Raw genomic sequence first — 14,311 nt, 5'->3', positions numbered from 1 at the left:
AGGCCTGGAATTTTCATCATAGGTATACCTCAATTATGAGAGACAAAATGAGAAAAAAAAATACAGAAAATCACATTGTAGGATTTTTAAAGAATTAATTGGTAAATTCCTCAGTAAAATAAGTATTTGATCACCTACAAGCAAGCAAGATTTCTGGCTCTCACAGACCTGTAACTTCTTCTTTAAGAGGCTCCTCTGTCCTCCACTCGTTACCTGTATTAATGGCATCTGTTTGAACTCGTTATCAGTATAAAAGACACCTGTCCACAACCTCAAACAGTCCAACTCCAAACTCCACCATGGCCAAGACCAAAGAGCTGTCAAAGGACACCAGAAACAAAATTGTAGACCTGCACCAGGCTGGGAGGACTGAATCTGCAATAGGTAAGCAGCTTGGTGTGAAGAAATCAACTGTGGGAGCAATTATTAGAAAATGGAAGACATACAAGACCACTGATAATCTCCCTCGATCTGGGGCTCCACGCAGATCTCACCCGTGGGGTCAAAATGATCACAAGAACTGTGAGCAAAAATCCCAGAACCACATGGGGGACCTAGTGAATGACCTGCAGAGAGCTGGGACCAAAGTAACAAAGGCTACCATCAGTAACACACTGCGCCGCCAGGGACTCAAATCCTGCAGTGCCAGACGTGTCCCCCTGCTTAAGCCAGTACATGTCCGGGCCCGTCTGAAGTTTGCTAGAGAGCATTTGGATGATCCAGAAGAGGATTGAGAGAATGTCATATGGTCAGATGAAACCAAAATATAACTTTTTGGTAAAAACTCAACTTGTCGTGTTTGGAGGAGAAAGAATGCTGAGTTGCATCCAAAGAACACCATACCTACTGTGAAGCATGGGAGTGGAAACATCATGCTTTGGGGCTGTTTTTCTGCAAAGGGAGCAGGACGACTGATCCGTGTAAACGAAAGAATGAATGGGGCCATGTATCATGAGATTTTGAGTGAAAACCTCCTTCCATCAGCAAGGGCATTGAAGATGAAACGTGGCTGGGTCTTTCAGTATGACAATGATCCCAAACACACCGCCTGGGCAACGAAGGAGTGGCTTCGTAAGAAGCATTTCAAGGTCCTGGAGTGGCCTAGCCAGTCTCCAGATCTCAACCCCATCGAAAATCTTTGGAGGGAGTTGAAAGTCTGTGTTGCCCAGCGACAGCCCCAAAACATTACTGCTCTAGAGGAGATCTGCATGGAGGAATGGGCCAAAATACCAGCAACAGTGTGTGAAAACCTTGTGAAGACTTACAGAAAACGTTTGACCTCTGTCATTGCCAACAAAGGGTATATAACAAAGTATTGAGATGAAATTTTGTTATTGACCAAATACTTATTTTCCACCATAATTTGCAAATAAATTCTTTAAAAATCCTACAATGTGATTTTCTGGATTTGTTTTTTCTCATTTTTGTCTCTCATAGTTGAGGTATACCTATGATGAACATTACAGGCCTCTCTCATCTTTTTAAGTGGGAGAACTTGCACAATTGGTGGCTGGCTACATACTTTTTTGCCCCACTGTGTATTTACTTCCCAACATTTATGGATTTCTTTCATCAGTGCATCATCAAAAGTACCATAAGCCTAAACAGATCATACAAACCACTGACACCAATGGTCTCTACGATATACTTAGAAATATCATGCTTTTGGAAAACACAGCCCATGTCATTTTTCACATGCAAATCATTCTTTTGAGTCAAATCTTTTCAGAAACCTATCAGAAACCCTCCACTTCCCCAGCTCCACCTGTATAGATCTGGTACAGGGTGATTTCATGGGGTTATTTCTAGAGGTCGACGATGAATCGGCACCGATAGCTGATTGCCACAACTATCGGTTATCGGCAAAAATCCATGCCGATAGTTTTCCGGTTTGCAACCGTTGCTGGAGTGGCTGAGAAGGGTCCGCTGGCATTATACAGTGCGAGAGCAGCCTCTAGAGGCGGAAATCACTGACAGCACGTGTTGTTTATTTTGACACGTGACACTGCGCGCTGCACAGAGCGGGAAACTCCAGACTCTCGTTTAAATACAGCCGACAGAAAAGCCTGCCGCGGAACAGAGCACCATTCACATAGTTTTCTATTAAATTACATTATATTTGACCCAAATCATTGTGAATGTACATAATGACTTCACCCTAGGCTATAAATTATGTATTGTGCATTTTTCAGCAAAACGTTTGTCTTTCTGTGGCTCTAATAAAGTCTGTATGCTGTATGCATATAGAGAGCTGTAATACAGATCGCACGTTCTCTTTCCGCTTGCTCTGTTTTGTTTTTTTAAACACCGAACTTCAAACTCATTTATGCCACAATGTTCATTCTTGAAGCAAACTTATGTCCGTTTGGTTATTAAATAAATTATTTTAGACCGCCACTTGATTTGAACGCAAAGCGTCTGGTGTGTGTGTGTGTGTGTGTGTGTGTGATACCTCTGAGTTCTCCTAGACGCAGCGCTGCGCTTTTGCCCAGTGTGTGACTAACCTTTTTTTTTTTTTTTTTGATTAGATAATTATCAAGTGTTAAAAAATAGAAGCAAATAAAGTGTGTGAGTACACATACAATATCCATATGTATGTAATTTTAATGCTATGACCTTGTGTAGGTATTTAAAGATGGCCATCTTTAAGCATGACTGTTGAAATTAAATGGTAACACTTAACAATAAGAGTCCATTCGTAGCATTAATGAAAACTGTACAAGTATTGTTCCTTGTTAGAGTGTGTTCATTTCAACATTCACTATTAGCTACTAATAGGCTGCATTTTTAAATTTGAAAAGTTTCTTCTTTTAACATTAGCAAACTATGAAATGACTTTAATGATCAATATAGTAAATAATATTAATATTTTTATTCATTTACAAAGTATGGTTCAGTACTGTTGCTGCTTTTTATTTTTATATAATAATAAAGCACTAGCTCTCTTTCAGTATCCATTTTGAAAACTATCAGTTGATTAATCGGTATCGGCCAGTGTGGTCCAACCTAGCTATCGGTATCGGTAAAATCCACTATCGGTCGACCTCTAGTTATTTCATATGTGTTTCTTTTCTTTGAATCACCTAATCCAGTTCATAAAAAAAAGTCTGAATGATTCATTCACAAATTGACTAACTGACAAATTGGAAATTCTAATAAGAATCACCAAAGAAAATGAAAATTACGAAGAAAACTAAATCATTATGATAATAAGAGTTTTGGGGGAAATTAACTTAATCGTTGAATAAACTGGAGATTTTAAGCTCAAGATCATTTCAATTTGTGAACATCTAATTCATAAAAACAGTGATTCACTGATTTGGTTTAATTCACTGCCTCAATGATCAGTGGTTAGCAGCTCACTTCAGATGAAGATGACAAATGAACTTTCTATGGGTATATATGGTGTCCTACATCATCCTGGCATTCCTAATAGGGTTAGGGTTAACATCACAGGTGGGAGCACATGGCTGCCATGTGCATGTGTGTGTAGTGTGAAAGAGGACATCATGTTTTCAGTAGGACAGTCCACCTCTGTGTGCGACAAACAGGATGGATGAGTCAGATGCTTCAATCGCTCACCCCTTCCTGTCCTTTCGAACACGCTGTTAAACTCTGAGAGACACCAGTGAGGCATGTGTGCGCACACACAGGTGTTCGCAGCACCCAAAATTAAGCACACCACAGCTGCCAAGGATGGTGATATTACAAAATGTACTGTCTGAAATATTCCTTACAGGCCATTAAATAAATAAATAATCCATATAATTATGTTATGTTATTTATTTATTTTCAATATTTTTTCTTGATTTTGTTTAAAAATATAATACAATACTTGTCCGATTTTTAAAAAAAGTCTCATGCTCACCAAGGCTGTATTTATTTGATCAAAAAATACAGTAAAACAGTAATATTGAGAAATAGTATAAACATTTAAAGTAACTGTTTTTTATTTCAATATTTTTTAAAAAATAAACTTTATGCCAGTGATGCAAAGCTGAATTTTCAGCATAATTACTCCAGTCTTCAGTGTCCCATGATCCTTCAGAAATCATTATAATATCCTGATTTGCTTCTCAAGAAACATTATTATGAATGTTGAAAACAGTTGTGCTGTTTTGTTTAATATTTTTGCGGAAACATTTTTTTTTTTTTTTTTTCAGGATTCTCTGATGAATAGAAAATTCAAAAGACCAGCATTTATACATTTAATACATTATATAATTATATTTAGATTTTTATTGTGACCTGGAACTGGCTTTCTTGTCACAATTGTGAGATATAATCAGAAATATAATAAATATTGTTGCTATTGTGAAAATGAAAACATGTATCGAAGAGAGACACCAAATGTATCACAGCTAATATAAAGAGGCAGTATGGTGCTCATTCAAACATGCAATCAAGCTCTGTTCAATCAATCTATCTATATCAAATTCCCATCTGAAACGGGTGTTTCCAAGTATCAGGGTATCCTCCGATAGGGAGTCTTTTTCTGAGCATATTTTCTTGAGATTGACCCATACATCAGTGCTGTGTAGCTCTTTCTCTCTCCTCAGGGCTGATCTTTCATCTGAAGGCCTCTCACTGGACCCAATCAACCATCTGTCCTCTAATCAAAGCACTGATTAAAAGATCCAGCACTCATTTATGTCATCCAGACAATTAACGCCAATCCGCAATATGCATTTCTCTGTATTCCGCCATAGATCCGAGCCGCAGCGCATCACACAGGGCACGTAATGCTCTGCGTGCCGCCTCAGGGACACACCGTGAGATAATGGCATGAGCCTGGGTGAATAACCCTGACAGTCGCCCTGATGAGAGCCAACAATCCTGTACTAATTGCTAAATGTCTAAAGAGCCTGTGTACGGCAGATGTAATGGCAGGATGAGAGCAATTACAGAATAACAGAGTGCCTGGAAATAAAGCACAGCTAAGTAAGTCTGTGTGACTTTTCCATGACTTTTCCAGTTAGTTGTGATGTCTGGATGAGGATTTTTTTATTATTATTATTATTTTACAGAGATTGCACTCACTAAGAGCAATTTCTCGTCAATGAAATATTTTAGAGCATACTGGTAGGTCACGACCCAAAAATGGATCACTGACAGCAAGACTAAAACAATGCAAATTGTGAATTATAAAATGCAACTAACCATATAATTGTATGCAGTTAGGAATAAATTAGCAAATTAATGGCATAACTTTTGAAAGAGAAGAGAAAATGCTTACCATATCTTTTGCTTTTAATAGCAAAGGCTGTGCATCCCCAAAAATATAGTTGTGAAAATATAAAAATGTGAAAATATAAATAGCTATAATTTAATTATTTATATAATTATTTATAGATTATTATTTACATTATAGAGATTGCATATTATTTATTTTTCCATTACTTTTGAACCCATTTAAAAAAACGTTAAATATCTATAATAATAAAAAATAATAATTTATAATTATATAAATATTATTTATATAATGTATAATGTATAAATAGCACATTTATTTTTACATTACTTTTGAACCCAATGCAAAAAAGGAATGACTTACTTTTGAAAAAGTAAATGTGTAAGAAATGCAGATAAATAACCAAACTTAGTAACTTAAATAAAAAATATATAATAATAATTAATTTAAAAAAAATACAATTCATTATTTATAGATTATATAAATATTATTTATATAATATATAAATAACATTTATTTTTCTATAAAATTTAAACCCAATACAAAAATGGAATGACTTATTTTGATGTAAGACCAGAAATGGTACATAGTGGATGTCTGTTCATGTTTGGGTCATTCGTCTGGGTCCCCTCAGCCTCAGGTGCCCTTGTCAATTCATGCTCCAGATCTTCTAAGAATAACACACATGCCCAGTCAAGCAGCACAAACAAGACAGACCTGACATATCATGGCTGACCTGATGTCACATCCTCTCAAGAGTGTCTGTAGACAAAAATACACCATTACCAACAAATGCATTAAATTTAGGCTTTAAACGGCGATGTCTCTGCTGGCACTACACTACAAAAAGCAATAAAAACGCATCAAAGACTTCGAAAAAGCTTGCCTCGTCCAACATACTCGTGCTGCAATTGCCCCAAATCCCAGTGTTCCACCAATCTCCATTAATAACCGGCCGATCAGCTCATGGGAAATCACGTGGGTCCTAAAATTAACTCATTACAAACGCCACGCTCCTATTTTAGCCCATGCTTCAGTCTGTACGGCAAAATATCCTGAGAGACTCTTCTTTCAGCGGCACACATTCACTCATCCAAAACTTCCGCTGCTCCATAAAATTCAAATTCAGTTTTGACGTACAAAATATTTGACAACACTTATTATACAAGATACTGAAAAAACAATGGCCAAAACTGTCCATCTGCATGCTAACATAGAGAAACAATTAAAAAAACAACTGAAGTGTGACATGATTTTATTTTATTTTTCATTATCATCAAATCTATTGTTAAAAAAGTGAATCTGTAACAAAAGCTGTGCTTTACAAAACTGATGTAGTTAGCATGCAAATCCACATTAAAAATAATTTTATAAAATGTTTAAAAATTGTTAATTTTACACCATAAAAAAATACACCAGCATAAATAAAAACAAACAAAATATATCAAATTAAAAAAACAACGTAATAAAATAAAAACAAAGTAATAAAATGAAAAAGTAATAAAATAAAATAACTAATTTAATTATTTCTGAACTAAAAATAAGCAAATAATTAGTTGCAAATTACTTCTGATATGATCACAGACAGCATGTGATTAGTAAACAATAAATACAATCACAAAATAAATATTTTTATAATTCTGTTGTGCCAAGATCAGTCTATGAAATCAAACATTTTTTGTATAAATATTAAGAAATACATTTTTAACTTACAATAAACTTGCTAAATCAGGCAAAACGCAAAAGAATAACATGACTATTAAATATGGGTTTACAAGGACATAATACTTCTGCTGATGTTAAGGCGTTAACAAAATTAAAAATTGTCCAATTTAAACTTAAAGTATCTCACATAAGTGAGTACACCCCTCACATTTTTGTAAATATTTTATTATATCTTTTCATGTCACAACACTGAAGAGATGACACTTTGCTACAATGTAAAGCAGTGAGTGTACATCTTGTATAACAGTGTAAATTTGCTGTCAACACACAGATAACTCAACACACAAATAACTCAACACACAGCCATTAATGTCTAAAGCGCTGGCCATAAAAGTGAGTACACCCCCAAGTGAAAATGTCCAAATTGAGCCCAAAGTGTCAATATTTTGTGTGGCCACCATTATTTTCCAGCACTCCCTTAACCCTCTTGGGCATGGAGTTCACCAGAGCTTCACAGGTTGCCACTGGAGTCCTCTTGCACTCCTCCATGACGACATCACGGAGCTGGTGGATGTTAGAGACATTGCGCTCCTCCACCTTCCGTTTGAGGATGCCCCACAGATGCTCATGCTTGGCCAGTCCATCACCTTTACCCTCAGCTTCTTTAGCAAGGCAGTGGTCATCTTGGAGGTGTGTTTGGGGTCGTTATCATGTTGGAATACTGCCCTGCGGCCCAGTCTCTGAAGGGAGGGGATCATGCTCTGCTTCAGTATGTCACAGTACATGTTAGCATTCGTGGTTCCCTCAATGAACTGTAGCTCCCCAGTGCTGGCAGCACTCATGCAGCCCCAGACCATGACACTCCCACCACCATGCTTGACTGTAGGCAAGACACACTTGTCTTTGTACACCTCACCTGGTTGCCGCCACACACGCTTGACACCATCTGAACCAAATAAGTTTATCTTGGTCTCATCAGACCACAGGACATGGTTCCAGTAATCCATGTCCTTAGTCTGCTTGTCTTCAGCAAACTGTTTGCGGGCTTTTTTGTGCATCATCTTTAGAAGAGGCTTCCTTCTGGGACGACAGCCATGCAGACCAATTTGATGCAGTGTGCAGCGTATGGTCTGAGCACTGACAGGCTGACCCCCCACCCCTTCAACCTCTGCAGCAATGCTGGCAGCACTCATACTCATCTATTTCCCAAACACAACCTCTGGATATGACGCTGAGCACGTGCACTCAACTTCTTTGGTCGACCATGGCGAGGCCTGTTCTGAGTGGAACCTGTCCTGTTAAAATGCTGTATGGTCTTGGCCACCGTGCTGCAGCTCAGTTTCAGGGTCTTGGCAATCTACTTTATGTAGAGCAACAATTCTTTTTTTCAAATCCTCAGAGAGTTCTTTGCCATGAGGTGCCATGTTGAACTTCCAGTGACCAGTATGAGAGAGTGAGAGCGATAAAATCAAATTTAACACACCTGCCCCCCCAATCACACCTGAGACCTTGTAACACTAAAGAGTCACATGACACCGGGGAGAGAAAATGGCTAATTGGGCCCAATCTGGACATTTTCACTTAGGGGTGTACTCACTTTTGTGGCCAGCGGTTTAGACATTAATGGCTGTGTGTCGAGTTATTTTGAGGGGACAGCAAATTTACACTGTTATACAAGCTGTGTGTTCTCACATATATCTTCTCACAAAAATGTGAGGGGTGTACTCACTTCTGTGAGATACTGTACATATTATAAGTCCATGCATGGGAATAACATGCAAACATTAATACGTTTCAATAGGAGATAAGGAGATATTTGCTTCCTTTTACAATGTGTAAAAAGGCATATGACTAATCAACCATCCTGATACATCTCTAATAACAATAAAAGGCCACCATCATCATCTCATACAGAACAAAAGACAATACAAATCCAACCGTTATATGCCATTAACGTGTCTGCCATCGGGTGAAGGTAATATTCATTATTGAATGTGGAAGCTTCTGAACTCCTGAAGAGAAAGAGCATGCATTATGAATGAGGAATCTCCAGCCTGATGGATTCGGATCAGGAGTACCTGGAAATGTCCTGAAAGTGCGCAACAGGATGGTGAGGGAACGGCTGGCATCCAGCCTCTTTATCGATGTGAAGCTTTTAAACTCCAATCGAACTGCCAGTAAAAATGAATAGATCTTTAAATAATGCTCTGGAGGGTGGCGATGCAAAATCTGGAGAGCCATCCAGGAAAAAGAGAGACAGGCAGCCTCTCCCTTTCTTCTCATTTTATTTTGACAGATACAAAGGGAGACGAAACACTGGAAACATCAGCGCTAATGTACTACTTTCACCCCTCGAGGAGCCTGAAAGCTTTTAAAAGAATCACTTTCCCAAGCGAGAAAAAGTAGCACAGTAGAAAACAAAGAGGCGCGTTCGGAGAGCTGACAGAGTTGAAACGTTGTACAATAAAGCAGCACATTCCAGCTAATTACCAGATATTAGCCAATTCTTACATGTGGGTACCTCTGACGTCAAAACTGTACCTTCCCAGACTCTCTTTTTCCTCCCAGCCTTTTGCATAACGCTGCTTTTGGCAACCGGTTCAGGTCATGAGATAACAGGCAAAACAGGACCTGCCTCCCTCTCGCTCACTACTCTCCAAATGGCGCACACACACCAACAAAGGATGCATATAGATTGCAAAGACTTTGCAAATGCAAAGAGCTAACAGAAATGCATTTACACAAGAATCAAAACTGGGAAACACTGATTGTTCAGACACTGAAATGTGCAAATGCAAAAATAAAATGCACTCAAAGAGGGTTTTAAGATAGTAATCAGAAACATCAGATACAATAATACGTCATAACTTCAACAATCTGCAAATAGGGGTGGGTGACATTTAACAACAGTTCAGTGCATAACATTTAAAACAAAAAAAGACTCAAAACGACACATGTTTCTTATTACAAAATAAGAAATATATGCATATGTAACAGTGAATAACTAAACTCCAATTTGAGTTACACTCCTTAGAAACAGCCTTTTCCTTGTCTTAACTTGTTTGGAACAAGTCATGTTCTGTATTTTTACATTACTCCCTTTCCTTTGTTGTAAATAATGTAAAACAGCCCTGCCTGACAGTCGAGTATAACAAAAAAAATGATACAGCCGAATCTCAAATGCTAATTTTTATAGTGACACAATATGTACCACTATGTTAGACAAGCATAGTAAAAAAGAAAAAAAGAAAAGATACCTTATATTTTTCCACTATTCTGCTTTGAAAGCAAGATTAAAACCTTACATGCACAACAGCAAAAATGGGATGTTTTGATGATTTCAATTTTGATGAACAATATAATATAACAAATGAAAATTTGGCAGAAACAAATTCTGGTAAAGGTTTTTTTTTTTTTTTTTTTTTAAAGGTGACATATCATGAAAATCTGACTTTTCCAGGTTTTAAGTGCTATAATCAGGTCCCCGGTGCATCTACCAACCAAGAAAACGTGAAAAAGATTAACCCAGTAACTTTGTTTTGGTAAGCCTTTTTCTGCAAGCGTCTGAAAAAACTAACATGTCTGATTTCGCTCCCCTAGTGACGTTGCAAAGGGATCTCATTATAATATTACCGCCCCTTAATCTGTAATTTTCCAACCACGGCGCCGTCATTTTGATTTGATACAACGGTTCTAATACCAGTTCTAATGCCATGGCAAAAGTTTGAGCAAAACATTCTAACTGTTCTGCCTTTGGCTGCACAGACGAGTACAAAATACTATTTAGAGTCCCAGCCTCAGAGGAGACAACAGAGCAGTGGATTTATTGATTTATTTACCGTATACTGCTGCTGGCACACAGATCTAAAATAAACATGCAATTTATTTCCCAGCTGTTTACCTTCACGGACATAACCGACTGTTTTTGTAACTCATGTGTGTTTTTAACGTAAACTTGTGTGTGAATGAGAACTTAGTTTAGTACTCACATAGACTTGGTTGGCATTGCTGGGAACGCCCACAAAAGCATCATATCCGTTTATGCCGTGGGGGAAAACAAACCATTCGAATTAATGTGCAGAGATCTTGTTAGGTGCTGGATCTTTACTTTTCTTATGATGTAGATTGATTATTGCTTGGTGCAATGCCAAAAAGTTGCTGTGTGGCGTTCTGTACCTCTAATATGTAAAAAAAAAAAAACCTGATCGGAAAATTTATAGCTATACTGCCGAATAAACAGACGGAGGTAGCACTGAGCGGGGGCACATCACAACCAAATAAATGTCACTCCCTGATATTTTGTGATATAATCTATTAAATCATTTATTTCATATTATTACACACAATCCCTTACAAAAATTACTATGATACTACTATAGTAAAAGTATAGTAGGCTAAACATATTTTTTGGGCGTTTTTATTACCAATTGTAGCCTATAACTGCAGTTTTACTACAAATACCATGGTTAAACTATGGTTAGAGTAGCAAAACATGTTTAATTGTTTTCCCCCACGCCGAAAACGGTACCGGTGCCTAAACGGTGCCTGAACCGATACTTAAAAATAATAAAAAATAAATAAAAATGACCAATTAATAATTGGATTTGGCCATTAGCACTAAACACGTCTTTTTCATTCATACTGGATGCCAGAGGGCGCCCTCACACAAAAAATCCACATATCCAGTCACAGAAGTAGCGAACTCATAAAGCTCCAGGAAATCCCCAATATGGACAAATGCATTGCTATGGATGTAACGGAGTAAACAAGATATAAACGTTTTGAATGATAAAACAAATACAATAAACACTCGACTACGACAGTGTATAGTTTATCTGTGTTATTCAAGCCATCTCTGGTATTTTCATAATAATTAAGTATATTTATAATCCATTGCCAATCGATGTATTAGTAGCCTATGGAACATATTTTCTGCGTCATTCTGTAACAATAAGCTACATCAGATCACAAAAGGAAGCATTTAACTGGTGTTGTGGACTAAAAAGGTTATAGTGTTCTCTTTTGTTGGACAACGGGTTTAAAAACGTGAATACAAGATAATTTTAGCTTTAGGCATTTTAATTTAAGAATGTTTAGCTTAGCTAGTTAATGGAGGGCTACCTGCTGCCGTCAGAGCAAGTGTGCAACTGCATTCACGCGCTTCTCGGATGCTCTCATTTCCCAAGTTGTGCTTTTAAGTCGGAATGTGAAAACAGCACGCTCGCCTTACTACAAAGATTTGTTGGACTTGTATTATTAGAGCTTTCCGACTTTAGTTCACGTGCATTTTCTCAAACGGGAAATAATTTTTCACGTCAGGTGCCGGTGATGCTTCTTACGTTTGTTTCGGAGAAACAAAGGACAAATATTTAAATCGATCGCTCAGGCATGGCACCGAAATGAGGCACCGAAATCTCTGTTCTGATTCGGTTCTAGTACATACCGGTTACATAGGTACCGGTGCCATATTGGTACCGGGTTTCGGTACCCAGCCCTACCTATAACGCGACACCAACCAAGTCTATGCCTGTGACAGCCGCTTTCTGTCAGCGTGCTTCAGATGTGTGCACTCAGAAAAGCGTATATAAGAAGATGATTTCAGCGCGATAAACATGATAATCAGAACCAAAACATATGTTTTTTTAGCAGGTACGATCTGTAATGGCGCAGCTCTATTCTGGAAAAGGGGGCGGGGAGCAGCAGTTAATTTGCATTTAAAGAGCTCTAATACAGCGTGTTTCTGCTTCCACTTAAAATAGGCATTTTCAAATTGATATAATAAAAGATCTGTGGGGTATTTTGAGCTGAAACTTCACAGATACATTCTGGGGACACCTGAGACTTATATTACATATTATAAAAAGGGGCATAATGTGTCTCCTTTAAGGATTGCCTTTCACTTTGAGTGAACGATCACTTTCTTACATGGACTGCACAATCAATAAACCAATCCATTTTTTGCACATTCCTCCATGCAGCTATTTCAATTGTGTGATACTGGAGGGGTTTCCTGCATACAGTTTGTCGGTGAATTGATTTGAAACCTCCAATGGTACTAACAGTTTTATGTTCATTGAAATAATACATTTTAAAGGGGTCATATGATGTGATTTCATGTTTTCCTTTGTCTTTGTAGTGTTACAAGCTGTTTGTGTATATATAAGATCTGTAAAGTTGCAAAGATTAAAGTCTCAAACCCAAAGAGATCTTCTTTATAAAGGTTAAGACTCTGCCACGCCTTCCTAAAATGGCTCATTCAAACACGCCCCCACATGTCTACGTCACAGTGTGGGAAGATTTGCATAACACCGCCCAAACGTATACGCAATGAAAGGCGGCGTAACTTTTATTCTCGCTGTAGTATTGTTGTTGCCGTGGCCATGTCGTGGAGACGCTGTGTGTTTCATTGTGAAAGTACTTTGTTTGGCCTTCCAAATGAGTACACAACTAAAAATCAGTGGTTAAGTTATATTTACAACACTGTTCCAGAACAGTTCAAGGCAAATATTCAAGTGTATGCAGCGCATTTTATGGAGGACTGTTTCCTGATCCTGGGAGAAAGTAGCCTACAATGTGAACTAGAGGTCGACCGATTCATCGGTTTTGATTGCCACAACTATCGGTTATCGGCAAAAATCCATGCCGATAGTTTTCCGGTTTGCAACCGTTGCCGGAATGGCTGAGAAGGGTCCATTGGCATTATACAGTACGAGAGCGGCCTCTAGAGGCGGAAATCACTGACAGCACGTGTTGTTTATTTTGACACGTGACACTGCGCGCTGCACAGAGCGGGAAACTCCAGACGCGCATTTAAATGCAGCCGACAGAAAAGCCTGCCGCGGAACAGAGCGCCATTCACATAGTTTTCTATTAAATTACATTACATTTGTCCCAAATCGTTGTGAATGTATATAATGACTTCACCCTAGGCTATAAATAATGTATTGTGCATTTTTCAGCAAAAACGTTTGTCTTTCTGTGGCTCTAATAAAGTCGTTATGCTTCATGTAGAGAGCTGTAATAGATCGCGCGTTCTCTTTCCAATTGCTCTGTTTTTTTAAACACCGAACTTCATTTTTGCCACATTGTTCATTCTTGAAGCAAACTTATGTCCATTTGGTGATTTAAATAAATTGTTTTAGACCGCCACTTGATTTGAACGCAAAGCGTCTGGTGTGTGTGTGTGTGTGCGTGTGTGTGATACCTCTGAGTCCTCCTAGACGCAGCGCTGCGCGACTAACTTTTTTTTTTTTTTGATTAGATAATTATCAAGTGTTAAAAAATAGAAGCAAATAAAGTGTGTGAGTACACATACAATATCCATATGTATGTAATTTTAAAGCTATGGTCTTGTGTAGATATTTAAACATGGCCATCTTTAAGCATGACTGTTGAAATTAAATGGTAACATTTAACAATAAAAGTCCATTCGTAGCATTAATGAAAACTGTAGAA

General features: G+C 37.9%; 1 protein-coding gene across 3 annotated transcripts in view; it reads right to left on the bottom strand.

Annotated features, from left to right (window-relative positions):
- Positions 1 to 14,311, bottom strand: part of hdac4 (histone deacetylase 4) — a 255,008-nt gene that overhangs the window by 185,561 nt on the left and 55,136 nt on the right. The window lies entirely within an intron of this gene.

This window comes from Onychostoma macrolepis, chromosome 09 (genome assembly GCF_012432095.1).
Source record: "Onychostoma macrolepis isolate SWU-2019 chromosome 09, ASM1243209v1, whole genome shotgun sequence".
NCBI classification, from domain to species: Eukaryota; Metazoa; Chordata; class Actinopteri; order Cypriniformes; family Cyprinidae; genus Onychostoma; species Onychostoma macrolepis.
The sequence above is the reverse complement of the archived record's forward strand: the minus strand, read 5'-3'. Positions and strand labels throughout refer to the sequence as shown.